Below are 19252 nucleotides of genomic sequence, written 5' to 3'. Positions count from 1 at the left end.
GGCGTGAGATCCCTTCTTTTTTTTTTTTTCTTCTTCTTCTTTTTTTTTTTTTTGGCCAACAGGAAGCACAAACCGTGTGAGAAGGAAAAAGAGAGAGAAAGCGAGCGAGGACTAGCCGGAAAAACACGCCCCCTTCACTATCTAGTGCACTTACTCTATCGAGAGCCATTTTATATAAAACTTTCTTTTTTTGACTCGTGAAATCCCACAATGCACTGCAGAAGAATAGTTTACCCAGAATACATCATGCTTTGTAGGGAACTTTTTAAATAAATAAATAGATGAATAAGCCCGATCTCCTCCCCCCCCCCCCCTCTTTTCGTTTGTTTGGGGGTTTTTTCGTTTGTTTCTAGGATCTGTTCCTGACTGGAGTGCACTACTTCTGATCCCTAAGCCCTATCTAGTGGCTCAAACGGACCTCGGCTCACAAGACAGGAAGAGAAAGTTAGAGACAGACTGAAAGAGAGAGAGGGACAGAGAGAGAGAGAGGGAGGGAGGGAGGGAGGGAGGGGGGCGTGTTCGAAACCACATCTTAAAGAAAAACAAAACCGAGCCCAGATTATCAACACAATGAAATTCACATTCATTCCTGACGTGAAGTGCACTACTTTTGATCCCTAAGCCCTATGTAGTAGCCCACTGAATGAGAAAAGAAGTAGGAAGTGTAAGAGAGAGAGAGAGATGTCCGAGACCACGCTTTATCTCCTCTCTCGTGCGCTATTTTAAGAGTCATGGAAAATTTCGTACTCGTAAATTCCCACAATGCACCGCTGTGGGTCGGTAAAAATAAAAAACCCATCAAAATCCATTCCTGACTGAAGTGCACTACTTCTGATCCCTAAACCCTATCTAGTGTCCCTAAAGAGAGAGAGAGAGAGAGAGAGAGAGAGAGGGGCGTGTCAGAAACCACACCCTGTGTATCTATTTTAAGAGTCATGGAAAATTTCGTACTTGTAAATTCCCACAATAGTGTCAGACCTGGCTGGAGCCCGTTACCCACAATGCACCGCGCTATTTTATTTGCAAAACAAAGCCCAGATTATCACAGAATGAAGTGCACTACTCTAGTACTCTTGATCCCTGAGCCCTATCTAGTGGGGGGAGAAAGCACCGAGAGAGAAAATGGGACGTGTCCCAAACCGACACCCTCTCCCATCTCCCGTCTCATGCACTATTTTTCAGGAGTCGTAAAATTCCCACAATGCACCGCAGCAGGTTAGTGTCGAGCCTAGCTGGTATTGAGTACCCATCCCTGATATTTGTGAAGACTGAACCGGGGGGGGTTAAAACGATATAGGGGCGTGTCCCAAATCACACTCTACGTGCACTATTTTAGGATCTCTTTATCTAAACTAAAATCTAGCGGTCCAAAAAAAGAGCGTAAGGAGACAGAGAGAGAAAGAGACACGTCCCCGTTCACTAAATAGTGCATTATTTCCCCACAATGCATTGCAGCATCCAGGTTGCCAGTTTGAGTCACTAGATCAGCGCCCCTGTAGGAAATGAAATATTTGTGTGTGTGTGTGTGTGTGTATAAACACAGCCCAGTGTGTGTGTGTGTGTGTGTGTGTGTGTGTGTGTGTGTGAGAGGAGGAGACGGAGGCCGTGGTTTCCGCCTCGCTCCTCGGCTTCAGTCCGCCGCTCGCTCTCTTCACGTCCACACGCTGTTCGTGACAACAACAAAAAGCAATCGTAGTAATAACGCATTTCCAAAAAGAAAGAAATAATAAAGAATAATAACATGTTCGATTATTGAAAAACATCAACAACAACAACAACAACAGAGTGTTACTTTGCACACTTTTAAACGCCTGTGCTTCATGAAATTGTTTAAACTGATTTGTATTTTTTCCTGCGTGGTTGGTTTTAAAGGAAAAATGATTTTTTTTTTCTTTTTTGTTTGTTTGTTTTTGTTTATTTTTTGAGAAAAAGGACTGCATGGTTTTTTTCTCACGTCTACGTTTTGCACTGCAGAAACCCATAAGTGCACTACTGTTACCACAGATGTTCTAGTTTTTAGAGAGAGAGAGAGAGAAAGTGTTTTTTATCTAAAATGAGTTGAGAGATTTGTGTTCGAGTCGCTTTGTTTCTGTCTCTTTTCACTCGTTTTCTTGCTTTTTTTACGAGATGATGATGATGATGATGATGATTAAGTGTTTCTGCTTTTGTTATTTAGCGCTCGCTAGTATTCACTTGTGCTGTGTTTGTTTTGGTGGCTGTGTGTGTTTTTGTTTTTGTTTTTTCTTCCTATTTAAATCTGAAGCACGGTGTGTGTTTGAGAGAGTGTGTAAGTGTGTAAGTGTGTGTGTGTGTGTGGTTTTGTTTTAAAATCTCTCTGCATCGCCCACCAGCAGTCTCGTACGCTGACACACACACACACACACACACACACACACACACACACATGGTGAGGCGTTCATACCAAACAACATCCGAAAAACAAAACGTTTGTGTGTGCGTGTGTGTGTGTGTGTGTGTGTGTGTGTGTGAACCTAAATCATGTTGTAGAGGCGGTTGTGTTGTTGGTTGTGCAGCTTATTATTGTGTTGTGTAGAGATGGTGTGTGTGTGTGTGTGTGTGAGAGAGACACCTGAACTGCAGGGCTTCCTTCGCAATGTGCAGTGCAGGTACTGCATTTGGTGTGTGTGTGTGTGTGTGTGTGTGTGTGTGTGTGTGTGTGTGTGTGTGTGTGTGGTATCCGCCGGCACAGTTTCACAACTTCACAAGAACAATCACAGCAAATGAAATAAATAACACACACCCCCAGAGCGCGACGCAGCGTCAGGCCTCGGTCCACTCTGATCACACACACGCACACACACACACGCACACACACACACACGCACACACACACACACGCACACACAGGAGATGATGCGTCCGGCCGTGAGAGGCGCTCAGGCATGTGCCGATGTTTTATTCTAATATCGTCGTCATACAGTATTAATGGGCTTGAATGCACAGCTGTGTGTGTGTGTGTGTGTGTGTGTGTGTGTGTGGGATGTGTGTGAGATGGGTGTACAATTCAGGAAGGTGGGACTGATGTCACTTCCTGTTGCACTGAGATTACATCAGCCCCAGAGCTCAGTGTGCTTTAATTAGACACGTGCAGCACGGAGGTGGTGGAGACGCACAAAAGCCCCCCATCTTCACCCGTTTATTCAGCTTGTTAGCTCCGCCCCCTTTTCAGAACCTCCCCGTTATCATCTGTGTGATGCCGTGCGGCCGGGAACGCCGATCCGCCGGAGGGGAAAGAACGTCGGGCGTGTAGTAGATAGCTCTTCCGTTCACTCCCGCTCGCTCTGATCCGACGTCCTCGGCTCCGTGAGCCAATAGGAATTAAGGAGGCGGGGCTATCGCGTACGGGAGGTGATCATTTAATACCGTCTCGACCCGAAGCTGCTAAAAAGAATTGTGATTTCTGCGACAGGAAATAACTTCTGAGGATAAATGACTTCGCAGTTCTCTCTCGAACAGTTCCGCACAAAACCTACGGTCGCTCTTACACTGGAATTTATCCCGATTTATTTTATTCCGTTCAAACAGGAAAAACAAAAAAATGCCTGGAGATCACAGCTGCGATTCAAAAACGAGCCAAGCTGCGATCATAATCACATAAAGTACAGACAATCAGCTGTTTTCCCTCTCAGAGAGTCATCTGACTTTAAGCCAAATATTGAGCGAAGACTAAACGAAACATTGAAATAAAATTTAAAAAGAGAAATCAAAAGATGAAGCAGAGATTAAACTCGAAATAAGCAAAGCTTTAGATTTTAAAAAAACAAGCGAAGATTAAACATAAGATTAAGGCAAAAATGTCATAAAATTAAGCGGCGATTACGCTAAAATTTTATCCCGGGTGTTAATTTTTTAGATTTATTTACAGTCGTTTTTTTGCCCATCTCCTAAACACACGGATACATCATTTCTTACCTTTAAATGCGTCAATGTCAAAAATACCCGTCAGGGGCGTAGTAATTTGAGCAGATGAGAAGTTCGTAACGCAGAAAACAGTATTACGTTTAAAAAAAATTTAAAAACCCCGTAACCTCGAATCCAATCCGTCACGATGCACGAATCCGATCTTTTCACAGCGACAGCGCGCACCACGACGACGGCGTCGCCGGCCTGCCAGAGCTGATCGTCTGCACATGCCCGAGTCTCTCTCTGCGTTTCAGCGCTGAAGCCTCCTGCCCTTCACATCCACGTGAAGAACGCTGGAGAAACAAACGACACCTTTAACTCTCCGCGAGTGAATCAAACGAATCAGAATCGCGATTCGCTCCAGGCTTCGCGGTTCAGTTTGTGATTCACTCGAGGCCGGGGCCTCGCGAGAGCGCGCTCGTTGATCGCGAGGACTATTAGACGAGCTGCACAGCGTTTAAACAAACGGATGAATCAGTAAAACACCCTGACGATAAATGCATTTTGTCGGCCATCTTGTTTTTATCGGCCATCTTGTCTGTGCCCTTAAAACCAGCCTTAATGACGTTTAACAACCAAAATGCACTACAGAGTGTAAAGGTGCTTTCGCAATACAGTGGTGCAAAACACCTGTTATTCACTCTCACACTCTCACACACACACACACACACACACACTCTCACACACACGCTCTCAGATCTTCGTGCTTTTCTCAGTACACTTCTATATAACCACGCCGTTTAGTTTTTATCTATAATCGCCGTCTCATGTTATCGCCGTCTGTGTCGAGGTGTTACGATTCAGCGTGACTCTTTACCTTCATGTATTTAAAAAAAAAAGAACTTAAAAAAAGAAAAATATACATAAATAAATATATATATACATACATATATATATATATATAAATATATCTTTTCACATGGTGTAAGTTTTTTTTCTTTTCCGGATTCTACACACATCTATACAAGTCGGAAACGCCAAGAACGTCCGTCTTAGATCAAACGTAGCGCGACCTTTTGCTTTGCGCTGCAGCTGCGATGCCAACGTCGCTAACACGTAACGGAAGCTATCGGATTATAGCATGCTGTAAATCCTCACACGCTCCCCCTCAGAACGCCTCAAATCGTTTCTGTCCAAACACGAATATGCAAATCTGATGTCATCGCTGTAGGCCACGCCCCCTACACCGGAGGTTTTACGTCAGCGCGTCCGGCCGAGAGCGTAAAGCAAAGGCTGAACGCTCGCATGACGTATTAGCGGCGTCAGCGTCGCAGCGGAACGGCGCACCGTTCGTCGTGAAACGGACGTTTTGGGGTTTGTTTGTTTTGTTTTGTTTTTTTTTCTCTTAAACACTTTTTTATCAGAAAAAAAGAGAAGATTTTCAGCGTGTAATACAGTTTTTATTTTTTGGTGTCATGTGTTCGCTATTCACATTTATTCACATAGATTTGTTGCTTGATTTCGTTTCTGTAGGACACACACACACACACACACACACACAGTGCTCCAGTTTTCATTCTCTTCAGTGTACAGTTACCGGATCTATCAGTTTCAGATGACTTTTGAGGATTTGATCATTTATTTATTTTCCATTCTGCTAATAGAGTACACTTGTGCGCGCGCGTGCGTGTGTGCGTGCGCGTGCGTGTGTGCGCGCGCGTGCGTGCGCGTGCGTGTGTGCGCGCGTGCGTGCGTGTGTCAGGTTTTGATCTTTACGTTTTTGTATTTTTCCTAGCTGGTAGTTAGTTTTCTTTCGGGCACAGAAACGATATTTAACTTCACACCGTCTTTATCCGCTAATAATATCTCAAACTTCTTTCTCCTTCTTTTCTTTCTTTCTTCTTTTTATTTTATTTTACTTTTTATTTTTATTTTTTTTACAGAAAAACAAGCTGGTATGTTTCATTTTTCAAACACTCAAAATCCGAAAATCCGACAACGTTATTCAGAAACCACCGACGAGCAAGTGCAAGTGCTCTCAACAGTTTTAACCCAACACTCCGATGTAATTTAACCCCTTCAGACCCGCGTCATGAATATTCACGACCCGTATTATTATCCGTGTAAACACGTGTGTACATATTCATATCTATAAAGCACGTTTTCATGTATTTTTAAAAAAAAAAAAAGAAAAGAAAGAAAGAAAGAAAAAAAGACAGCTCCTTTTCATGCTTTTCATGCTCTTCTCCTCAGCGCAGACAAATAAATAAATAAATGCTCGACTCTGATTGGTTACCCGGTCCACACACCCCCACACCAACAACCAATCAGGGTCTGAAGGGGTTAAAAGAGGCTACAACACTCATCAAAATACAAACCACACACACACACACACAATGCTGTACACACAATAAAATAAGCAACATTTTCTTTTTTTTCTTTTTTTAAATTATTTATTTTTGGTCGAAAAACAAAAAAAAGATGTTTGACAACAAAGTGCCTCTTTGTATAGCTCCAAGCATGAAACTCTACAACTCACTGTCACCCATAACACCATGTGCTAGAATAATAATAATAATAATCATAATAATAATAATAATAATAATAATAACAACTGTACAGTATTCAATCACTAGCGAAACTTAATCACTGCCTGAAACAAATCCCAAGTGAAGTTTAAAGTATTGACGACCAGCAATAATGAAATGCAGATCAAATTTTGAGGAAGAAAAATCAATAAAATCAGCATTTTTAACAGAATAATAATTTCCCCCCGTTTTGCCTTGTATGATGTAAGCACCGTGAGTAAGGGTGTGGTGACCTTTAACCCTGAAATCACCAAAATAACGCCGCTTTTGTATTCAATATTTTTGTCCAAAGTGCCCCGGTTTACTGTTTATAATCTCACACACACACACACACACGTTTATTTACTTGACGAGCCTTGTATTTCTGCTTTACAACGTCAGCACTTAGATTTTAAAGTTTAGTCTTGTAGAGGAAGTGTGTCGTGTTGCGTGTGTTGTGTGTGTGTGTGTGTGTGTGTGTGTGGAATATTGTGAGTAGAGAAGTGCCGATAATAATTGTGACGTTTTAACGTGTGGAATATTACCGTCGGTGCGTTACGGTTTCGGTGTTTTGGCGGTCCGATAGACGGAGAATCGCGCGGTTTCACGGATGAAATGAAACGAGGAAACGTTTCTTTCAGGATCTTCACGTGTCCTCTGCGTGTATAAGATCAAACCGCAGAGATCTTTTTTCACGTACGTGTTCAATACGTCGTGGATTCTGGGCCGAGCGAGCGGTCGGTTCTGTGAAAGACGGCACATTTCGTTTATCCGCCTAAAAAAGAGAGAGAAGTACGTACGTTTTTTTTTGTTTTTTTTTCACGGCTGACGTTTTGTCCCCGATTTTTTTCAGCCTTGGCCGATTCCCGTCCACCAGCCAGCTCTCGATAGCGACCACCCGGAGAGGTGAAGGCTAACACGTGCTTCCGAGGAGATATGTGACGTGACGTCAGTCATCTTTACGTGACAGGGCGGAGTAAAGCGCTGACGTCCCTCTTCCGCACGCCCGCTCTCAGAGACGCACGCGGTCGGCGAGTCGACACGGGCGTCTGTGACGCGTCGTCGCAGGCAAACAAACAGACGAGGGTACTGTACTCGTCCGTCCGGGATCTGGCGATCGCAGAAAAGAACGCGAAATCGAGGAAACGCCGCAGTATTCGGAGGAGCGTGCAATTCTTCAAAATCACCGCAGATTTTCCGCAGGTTCGGGCCGAGCCGCGTCACGTGACGTCATGACGACGCGCGTTCGGCCCTCTCGGATTCACGACTACAGCGAAAAGGTCTCGTCTCATTTACCAACAAACGTCGCCGCGAAAGACGTTTTCGTGTAGTCGAGTAGTTTTCCACAAAAAAAAAACAAAAAACGCGTAAATTAAAAAAAAAAAATTAGACAAGCATTTTTGGCCGCGACAATCACCAAAAAAAAAACAACCCGCGAGACCCTGTACGGACCGATAAAACGCTAACAGATGGAAATATGTTTTTAAAAAAAAAACGCATTCGAAGAAACGTGTCCGATCGTAGACGTGAAACCGTGACGTCGCGACACGCCCACTGGGAAGATACAGTTATGGAGAGTCACGTGTCGAAGAGGAGTTAGAGAGAAAATCCTTTCATTAATCGTCACGACGTCACCGTAGACGCGTGGAGGATTTGAGTAACGTGACGTCAGTAACGCGGTGGCGGTATGGAGGCGTGTCGTCACATCACATCGCATCAGTGGGGTGTTTTTTTTGTTTGTTTGTTTTTTTCTTTTCACTTACAGCTGCTGAATTCACATCCATCCATCCACGTCAACATCCGCAGTCCTGTAAACGATACGACTCCAAAGAGGAAACACACACGCACGTGTACACACACGTTATTTATAACCACAAATCTTTATTCTACACTTTATACAGTTATGCAGAGAGATTGATGGACTTACAGAACAGATATTTATGAAAATTACAGATACAGATGCAGATTATTCTTCATTTATCAGAGCGGATAATAGTGCAGTAGGAGCTTGCATATGAAATTATCGCACACACACACACACACACACACACACACACACACCTAATCCACTCGCCGATACGCACACGACACACTCCTGCATGCTGATGCGAGCGTTTTTTCTTTCCCCCAATTTAATAAGAGGATTTGGATTGTTCCGGAACAGGCACGTGGAAGTCGAGGAAGGGAAGCGGAAAAACACGTCCCCGTTTAAAACGTAAAAAATATTCACGGATAAAAATCATTCTCTCCGGAGGAATGCCCCAGGCTGTAATGATTACGATTGACTTTATATTTATTTATGACGTTGTGACATTTTTTACCCTCCCGATTTTCTCGACAGGGCGGGTCACGTGACCATCCCAAATTATTATTATTATTATTATTATTATTATTATTAGTTTGGAAATGATTATTCCCAAACTCATCACCTAAATGTTTAACTAACACCTCGTTAAAACCGTCCAGAAGCCCAAACTGCCCCCGAACATTTTGATTAATTCCTTTTTACATTTTTATTTTTTTTACACCAGGGAGACCAGTCTCAAAAATGTTTGCATCTCGTGAGCTCTTTAACTGTTTTAAAAAAAAAAAAAAAAATTATAATAATAATTCCACAGATTTTCTCAGTACAGATTTAGATTATAAACATAATCCCAGCTATTTAAATATATTTTTATTATAATAATAATAATAATAATAACAATAATAATAATTGGCTTTATTTTTCTTTAGCCCTGTAGGTCTTTTTTTTTTTTTTTTTTTTAATATTTCTACTTTTTTTTTTTTAATTATTAAAATTGAGATCAGATTAATATTTCTTTTCATTTCGTTTTTTATTTATTTTTATTTTAATACGGCTTGCTTGGACACAGCATCCCCCCTGAACAACTTCACAATTTAACGTAACATCTTTTTAATTTCATATTTATAAAATACATCATTTATGTATTTTTATTTGTATTTGAATTCCCCCACTCTGTACGTCCCGTAAGCTGATAAACGTTTTCGCATCTAATGAGCTCTTTAACTGTAAAATAATAATAATAATAATAATAATAATAATAATAGTAATCCAGCAGACCCTTTTAGTACAGGTTTAGGTTGTGATATTAGTTCTCCGCTCGGGATTGTCTTTGGGATCGGATCGTCGTGGACGTTCCACGTGGTCGAGGATGCGATTGACGCGAGATAAAAACAGGTTAATAACTTTTAAGAACTCGATACGTGGAGGGTTAGTGCTAGGTTATTCCTGTTATATTATTATATTATTACGAGGCGCACTAAATCACCTGCACGTCTTCTACGTGACGATACGGCGACGGCGCTAGTGAGAGATGGGCGTTACGTGCTTCGAGTTATATGGTATACACGGTGTACCTGGTACATATCATCCTGAAACGCACAAGGAGCACGCGCTTTAAACCAGCGCCCTGAGAACCGCGTCGTGATCTGGAAGATTTCCACCTGCCTGTTTCCTTCGGTCTCAACTCTTAAAGATCAGCACGAGGGAGAAGTTCAGCTTCAGGAGGAAGATCGTACCCGAGTGGCAGTGTGTGTGTGTGTGTGTGTGTGTGTGTGTGTGTGGCTGACAGATGGCTGTCCATGAGCTGATATGTGTGTGTGTGTGCGTGCGTGCGGAGGTGAAGCTTTTCTCTCCCGCCCCTCAGCCTCTCAGACGCGTTCCTCCTCCCACAATCCCACTTCCTTCAGCGTTCGTTTTTTTACCCGATGCGTATTTATTTATCTAACCGACGATACGATTCCCATTGAACCGCACGCCATCTGCTAACCACCGCCCTGTCATTAGCGAGAGAGAGAAAGAAAGCGGATCTCGGAGCGCTCCGCGTCGGCGCAGGGTAAAAACTCTAATAAGTTCTCTCCCTTACGTTTTTTTCTTTTTTTTTTTTCTTCCTTAATTATTTATTTTTTTTGGTACAATCTGACGTATTTTTTATCTCGTGATAACTCTCAGCTGGTATCACACGTCGGTCTGATTCTCCTCACGGTTATTACTGAACTTCAGGGGTGGAGCGACATGACAAGAGTATATATATATATATATATTATCAGCCCTGCTTGGCGTGTCCCGATAATCAGCTGCACGGTATTGAGAACACATACAGTATTGTTACCGGGGGTTCCGGACGCGCGTGCGGTAGATACTTCTGCTCAGTAATTTACATATTAAAAAGAAATAAATAACTTCTTCAACTTTTAAACTTAGACCTAACAGGATACAAGCCAGACCACACGTTAATTCTTCATTTATATTCAGTCAGTAACCTACGAGTCGATCGAAACTAGTCCGTGAAAGTTTCCCACCGTTCATTCTTTAAGGAAGATCTCAATATGAATAAATAATAATAATGTAAACGATTATGATTGGGGTTTTTTTTTGTTTGTTTGTTTGTTTGTTTGTTTGTTTTTTAAAGCACGAAGAGAACCGCAATCGCGGCGACGACAACGTGGACCTTTTTGATGAAAGAAAAGGGGCGGAGCTCGTAATCGATCAGGACACGCTACCGTTACGGATCGAAGTAAGAAACGAGTGAAATGGAATGTTACGTACCGCCGCTTTAAGCTCGTGCGACGGTATCGTAAAAGCGCGCGCGTAGTCGACGTGAAAAAGTAGCGTTACCATCAGCAATCGGTTACCTACGCGTCGCTCCCCTGTACGCCGCGAACGTTTAGTGTTCCGCAGAAGTATTATAATGATGATTATTCCAGCGGTCTCAGGACGTCAGTATTATAGTCGTCCCTCTTTTTAAAAAGACTTCTTTTTTTTTTTTCTTTTATAATAACTCGGCCTTGAGGAAATAAAAGGAGCGTTCGACGAGAGAAAGGAAAGAAAAGAAAAGAACGCGGTCTAAATATCACTCATCGCTCACATTCCCCCGGCGAAATCACAAACATTCCTCACGCCGCTCTCATCTATTAAGCCCCCCCCCACCCCACCCCCCAAAAAAAATAAATATTTCGGCTTGTGGTGGGTTTTTTTTTTCTTTTTAAAAAAAAAAAAATTTCTGGACTATTTAACCATCAAATAAAAAGCCCCATATAAAATCAATCAAACGTTGAAGAAAGCATTCCACCGATCCTTTCCTGCGTCTGAATGAACAAATGATTATTTTCTGAGTTGAATGCGCCCGCTCCGTCGCGCCCTCTCCTCGTCCTGCCCTGCGACGAATACCTCCGCTTTTATCAGATGAGTGAAAGATTTTATTTTTTTTTTAAAAACAATCGATGATCGTATCGGAGGAATCGTCTCCGAGTGCTGGCGCTGATCTCTTTTTTCAATCCTCTTTTTTTCTTGATTTTCTGCAGAAACGTAACGGGCAGTTTTTTGGAGATCGATACGTCCCAGTATTGTTCGGGAGGTTTAGATCCGCGTCGGCGCGGCGCGTCGACGTTAAACTCCACCCTGAACACTGAAGTGTTAAACGTTCCCGATGTCACCCTGTGACGGCGTTCCACGGATTAGCGAGCGGATTGACCCGGGCGTGTCCTTTTCGGCCAGGTCACGCCCACGATACTAAAGTGACACTTGACGTCGTTTTTCAGTTTTCCAAACACGCGTGCCGTAGGCTGCTTGGCGTCTCTGAATTCTCCGGAGTGTGTGAACGCACCCCGCCGCGGGTCCCGTCCAGGGCGTCTCTATGAGGTGACGAGCGTCAGCGTGAGATCTTCGGACGCTCATCTGACGAGCCGAGAGAGCCGGACAGACTGAGACACTAAAGCGCCGCCGCAGCGCTCTCTGTAGATAGAGATGAAGCACCGCGGCATTGTGGGTAACACAGGAAAGCCATTAACCCGAGCGAAACTTTTTGTCTGGAATCCTGAAGCTAACTGACATGTTCGTTATAAAGACGATTACGCAAACGCGTCCAGGGTGGAGAGTAACTTCCGAACATCAGACCGTCCGATGCGCGAGAGCCGAGTCTCGCTACGCGTCCAGTCCGAGGTTTTCATTACCGTAGCTGTAAGTGTGTGTTAAAACGCCGCGTCGATCCCTGACCATCGACGGCCTTCAGACGTCCTGAGCCTCTCGCGCGTCCAAACCGATCCACGTGCACTGTGTGACTTTTACTGCGTTCGGCTTTTTTTTTTTTTTTTTTTTTTAGCCTTTTTAAAAAAAAATTCTTTTTTTAAACGTGCGCCGTATCAACGCTAGGTACGTTAACGCTGATCTCAGCGGCCTACCGCCTGTCGCTGTTTCATTTCGATATCCAGAACACACGAACAGTGTAAGAGGTGTACTTACTATTATTATTATTATTATTATTATTATTATTATTATTTTATTTACCATTATTATTGTTCCAGTAAACACCAAAGAGCATCAGCGTGTCCGTGCAGACGTCTTCACGCCATTTGTCGCGAATTTTTATTTTTTTCCAGCTGAAACGTTCGCGTACTTACCGAGACCAAAAAAAACACCACCAACACCCTGACTATTTAAACAATTTTTTTAAAAATGCGAAACAAATCAGACATCAAGAGAAAAAAACAAAAATCTGACTCAACACCTGTGCAGTGATTTAGGAAGAAAAAAATATATTGACTTTTTTTTTTTTTTTTTCCCGAACTCAATAGTGCACGCGTCCAGTCAGAAATCAGCCGACGGTGTTTTTTTAAAATAAAATAATAAAAAATGAATGGAATAATAATGCACTGGATTAGTGGAATTAATCATTAGTCATGCTCTTATCGTTTCTAGATATTTTTATAAAAAGCTTTTTTTTTTATCTTTATTTTGATAAATTTAAAAGGACCAAGCTGTTTGTTTGTTTGTTTGCACATTATTATTATTATTATTATTATTATTACTAAAGTTTTTTTTCTCTCACACACACGCTCTTCCCGCCAATAAATTTAAAAAAAAGAACACGTACGTGATTTAAACTCTAGTGCCTGTTCGACGCACGTTTTTGTATATTTTTCCAGCATCTGCGTGAGTTCGCTCAGTCTTACACACACACACGCACACACACACACGCGCGCGCGCGCAAAAACAAACGACGATGTACGTGTGTGTCGTCACGGCAACCTAAAGGACCAAACATTCCCTGTTTCTTTCTGTGACGTTAAAAAAAAACAAAAAACAATTTTTTTTAAAAAAAACAACAAAAAAAAACCACACGGATATTATTGTGTAGTGTAAATACGTGGGTGGAGAAAAAACGTGGATATCAGAGTAGAATGTAAAGCCCGTGGTCATTAGATAAAGGCAATATTATGGTGAAGCATGAGCTCATTTAGAGTTAATTTAGCGTACATGGGTTAGCTATCTGTCCGCATTTATATATTTATATACATATATATATAGACACACATATATATATATATTTATATCCATTCGACCCCGTTAGCGTCATCGCGTCCCGGTTTGATCGTCATGTACATTAGAGTGCTGTAAATCCCCAGTCCGTATCCAAAACTCATCTCCCCCCCCCCCCCCCCCTTATAGGCAAATAAGAACAACGTATAAAGAAGCACTTACTTACTTATAGTCTCCATCATTTCTTTTCACTTCTCCTGTTCTTCCCTCCTTCCTTCCATTCTGGCCTCATGCGTAAAGGTTTATTCTGTAAGAGTCTTCTGGCAGGAGCGGAGCTGTCGTAGTAACGGTAGGAAAGATTTGACTTTTTTTTTTTTTTTTTTAAACAAAACAAACAAGAAAGAAATAACTAAGCAACCCTAAATCATATGCTGCAGTTAGATTTAAAGAAAAAGAAAAAAAAGAAAAAAAAAAGGAAAAAAAGAGAGGAGTTTTCTTGGTCTGTTTTGAAATCTTTAACATTGTTGACGTGCGTTGGTTTGCTTTGTGACGACTGCTGTTCCGAGGTGGGGTTAGATTGTTTTTTAATGGGTTGTTTTTATTTTATTAAAAAGTGTGCGCGCGCGCGTGTGTGTGTGTGTGTGTGTGTGTGTGTGTGTGTGTGTATACATACATATACACGTCTGTTCTTTTTATACTTTTGACTTGTCAAACACTGGACTAAAGTGAGACACAAACAAGCAGCACAGGACACGGCGTCACCGCGTCCGTCACGTCACGAAGTAAATCGCCGATTTAAAAAAAAAAACTCACTAAAACACACACACACACACACACACACACACACACATCCTGTAACTTATTCAGTAAAATTCGTAAGGAGGTGAGATTCGTGCCCGAGGCATGTGTTGATAATCAGGATCGTGGAATATCACGATATCGATATCGGGGACACTTTTATATATATATATATATATATATATATATATATATATATATATATATATATATATATATATATATATAAAATAAAATTAAAAAAAAGATTTTACTAGCCTAAAGCGTGCCTTCTGTATTTTAAATAAAAGCGGATCTAATCCCAGAATTTTCATTTTTTTAAATGGTTTTAATTTTTTTTTTTCATTCTTAAATATTTTTTTATTCAAATCAATTTCATTTATTTAAAGGATATTTATCAATCAAATTTAAATGACTTTTTTTTTTATTTTTTATTCCTCCCCCATGATAATATATCGTGATATGAGAACTCAATATCAGCACATGCCTACTTAAAACACACACACACACACACACACACACACACACACACACACATGCAGGGAAACCACTTAATTCTTACGCAAATTTTCCGAAACCACTACGTGTAAAAGTCGTCTCACGCTCTTTATCGCAAAACTCTCTTCTTCAACAACAACAACAAACAACAAACAACAACAACAACAACAAACAACCCCGACTGCCACTTTTCCGAAACGTGAAAAAAGATTTGCACTAAAATAACCGTCGGTCTTCTTGGATAAACAGCAATATATATATGACAGAACAATTTGAGTCGTTATTATAGCAACGTCGGTGTGAAGAAGAGTGAACGCTGCCTGCGCACTCGCACCACAGAGAGAGCTGAGAAAGAGGGTCTTTTTTTTTTTTAAATATTCAGAAAAAAATAAAAATTTCAACACGAAAAGAAAGAAAAAGGTACGGACGTGACGTCACGTCCCGGGGGCTCGCGCTCGCTCACGCCGACTTCGAATTCGTACGCAAAAAGGAAGCGAAAAAGGCACGGGGGAACGAGGCGCATTCAGACGCTAGTACTTCCTGTTTCCTCGCGTGATCGTTTTGGAAGGGAAAAGAGAAACCAAGCGGAGATGGTGGAAACGGAGATCTGGAGATTCGTCCCGGAAACACGGCGCCAAAAAAAAAAAAAAAGGAAAAAAATAAATAAATAACACTGTTAACGGTTTTATGGAGAAAATTAAAAGTTCACGGATATTTCCAGCAGTTTCTCTCTGTCCTTGGATCTGTATGCTAAACTATAAAAAGGCGTAGTGCAAAGTGTGTGTAGATGGACTTTTCGTCGTCGTGGTCGTCGCTGGTGTTTGTCGCCGCTGCCGTCGTCGCTCTTTTCACGCAGCTCCCAAATAGCGCAGGCGCCGTGTTCCCGGGAACGCCGCTCGCACAAACAAACAAACAACAACAACAACAAAGATTCAATCCGACCGAGTGTAATTAGTGTAAAAGCCTGTTTATAGGAAAACACGTTTTTCCTGGTTTTTTTCCGTGTGCGACAATAAACGAGTCCCACGCACAGGCGGAAAATTATCCGTAAAGGAAACAAACGGACGAGAAAAAAAAAGTCTTTCCTTTACGGCTAATTTTTTTTTTTTTTTTTTTTAAATCTACGCTCATTAATAATCGATAAAATAGCAATCATAAAATAGTGATGAATTTTTTTGGAATTTTGTCAGAACTAGTGGCTTTAATGTAATAAGCGCTTCGTGGTGTTCATTGAAAGGTGTCGCAAAAAAAAAAGAAAAAAACAGAAAAAAAAAGAAATAATAATAATAATAAAAGGTGTCACGTCTCAAAATCGTCGCGTGTTAGAGGAAGCATAAGTATGTGCCTTTAATGTGATCTTTCTTGGTGAGCTTGTTATTCTCGAGAAGCTGAAGCTGAAGCCAGCCGATTGTGTTTTTGCACTAAAAAACCAAAACCGCTTTTTTCGTGATGTAGGTGATTTAAAGCGAGCTTTGTCGCGTCACTTTAACCGTGTGCATGAGGGTAAAAATTTAGGGCTAGAGCTCTCATAACGCTGATCTGTAAACTAGTGCAGCTTACGGAAATCCCCCGGGTTTTAAACAACAGAAACAAAACGAAAAGGAAAGAAAAAAAAAAAGAGAAAAAGAAACGATAATAAAACGAAAAAATATCTCCGCTTCGTTCCGTGTCGCATTCGGTTCAGACCCATCTCTCATCCTCACCCTCGATAAACACCCGAGGTTAGGCATGTGCCGATGATCAGATTATCACCCTCATATCGGATTAGACCCGACCCGCGCTTTTATCACCAGAGCAACAACAATCGCTATTAAAGATCACGCATGATGTAAAAACACACACACACACACACACACACACGGGCGTACACGGGACGTCGGCACACGCCTAACACACATACAGCGTAAAGAAAGAATTTTTGTTTAATTTTTGTTTAAACACGCATGAACTCACGAGGTCGCCTCGAGACTATTGGTCATATTGTTGTTTTTGTGTTCTTTTGTAAATTATTCTTCGTATTATTATTATTATTACTATTATTATTGATTATTGATTACTGACTTTGTTAGTGGGATATAAAAGGCCTCCATGCTTTGAGTCTTATAAATGCACCTTATCATGGCCCGGCCGAGTCGAGTCGAGTCGAGTCGAGTCAAGTCGAGTCGTCTAATGCGTCTGATTTAGCACCTTACTACGCAGCATGATTTCACTTTACACCAGTCTCGCTCACAACAACAACAACAACAACAACAACATCAACAACAGCAACAACAACAAAATAAACCTGATTATGTTTTCCGGGGGAAATTTTTATTTTTTTTAAAAACAAAAAAAAAAACATTCAAAGGGATGTGCCAAAGTTTGGAGGCGATCTCCCTTGGTTTTTTGTTTTTTTTTTATTATTATTTGTTTGTTTTGGGTTTTTTTTTTTTTTTTTAAAGCATACTATTCCTTTCATTCTCTTCTCCTTCAGTTATCGCAGCGCTACGTTCATGTAACCTTTCCTATAAACGTGTTTAAGGAAAACGTAAAACGAAAAAAAAAAAAAATTTTATTTCAGCAGTCAGTATCATTACCTGCCATTTTACAGTAAGCCCTGTATTTCACGTATAATTACCAGTGATGTGTATTTGTTATTATACAGAAAAATAGCTGTAAAAGCTTCATTATGTTACATAATATTGTGACTTTTTTTTTTTTTTTTTTTTTTCGAAAAAAACTGTGAAGACTTATCTTGCATATACTTTATACAGAAGTATTAAGCCTTAATACAAAAGACTAAAAAAAGGAGTGGAAGAATAACTGATTGTCGCAAAAGTAAGGATGATTTTTTTGTAAATGTTACCAGCACTTTTTTGTAATTTTCACTCTCTTGAGGTATTGTACAAGTTCACGCTGTTTGTGAAGTTTGAATATGAAGGAATAAAAACTAGTACTTTCCTGTACTTCACACATGAGGATCCTGCGTGTCTTTCTTCCTCTTGTTTTATTGTATTTTTGTTCCATATCAACACAAATAATAACTGTTCCTGATAGCGATTTGTTCTGAAGAGTCGCGGCCGTGGAGAAGCGCTCTGAGCCTTCGGTAGTTAATCTCAGTGTAGAAAAAAAAAGCACTCGCTCTCATTTATACGTCTCTATAAAGATTCCGGAAAAGTAAAGAAAGTAGATTTCAGGTGAAGCACTGACGCTGTAAATAAAATCATAATGTCATCATCATTTATACTCAGACAGTACAGCATTACCTACATACACAAAAGTATTGGCACATGTAAAGATCCTTTAAAAAAATAATAATCATGAAATGTTTCTGAATATTACGTTTTATTTTTTTAAAGAAATCTCACTTTGGCTCACAAATTCTTCCGTCTCCGTAGCGACCGCTCAGTCACTGAGGATGTTTTTATCTATAAACCGTAACGAATAATCATAGTCAAATTATCCGCGACGAAGCGGAGTTAACCTAAAACGGCATGTCCTCACGTCCTAGGACGTTTTCTTCCACTTACACCACAGCAAACCTCGTATGACGTATGACACCTCGTACGTTTTATCCGTTTATAGTTACATCTAATGTTGTCCTACGTCCTCTGAACGAGTCAGTCCCTTTTCTCACATTGCGTAGCTTGTCGTTTCACCGCGAAACCACAACGCGCTGACGCTCGGCGGTCCTTCCGTAAACGTTAAATGTTGAACGTCCCGTCCGAGCGGACAAGCGGAACGATAACGCATTAGAACTGATGTCAACACCTTCTGACCAATCAGAATCCAGAGCTGTGGTGTAAGGAGTTTTGTTGAACTGGGAAGAAAACATCACCCACGTAATACCTGCTCAGTCGTGCAACTATGTATGATGGACAGAGGTAAAAATGGGGGCCAATACTTTGTACACAGCAACAGATGGGCTATAGTCGGTAATTGTACGCCTACGACACGGCCGAGGAGACGGTGTTTCGGTGTGTAACGCTAAACGATGAATATTATGAATATATTCCCGCAGACTTTTAAGCGAATGATTTTAGCTACTCGGACGCGATGGCTCAGCTCCTCGTCCTGACAGAAGGTTACACTCGGGTGTTTTTTATTTTTTTAATTATTATTCTTTATTTAACACTCATTAATACTTAATTCAGACCCAAAACACACACGGCGGAGAAGAATGTTAAGCCCACTGAATTCCATTTACATACACACACACACGTCTCTGATCCGTCATTTCCATCTGCGCCTCGCTCTCCTGAACAGA

General features: G+C 41.2%; 1 protein-coding gene across 2 annotated transcripts in view; it reads left to right on the top strand.

The window, feature by feature from the left end:
• zbtb20 (zinc finger and BTB domain containing 20) overlaps positions 1–17958 on the top strand; it is a 102749-nt gene extending 84791 nt beyond the window's left edge. For both annotated transcript variants that reach the window (XM_053677132.1, XM_053677133.1), the window contains one exon: positions 1–17958. This exon is cut by the window's left edge and continues 2368 nt beyond it. The gene's annotated coding sequence lies outside the window, so the exon portion shown is untranslated.
• The last annotated feature ends 1294 nt before the right edge of the window (positions 17959–19252 follow it).

Source organism: Ictalurus punctatus, chromosome 28 (assembly GCF_001660625.3).
Source record: "Ictalurus punctatus breed USDA103 chromosome 28, Coco_2.0, whole genome shotgun sequence".
NCBI classification, from domain to species: Eukaryota; Metazoa; Chordata; class Actinopteri; order Siluriformes; family Ictaluridae; genus Ictalurus; species Ictalurus punctatus.
The sequence above is the reverse complement of the archived record's forward strand: the minus strand, read 5'-3'. Positions and strand labels throughout refer to the sequence as shown.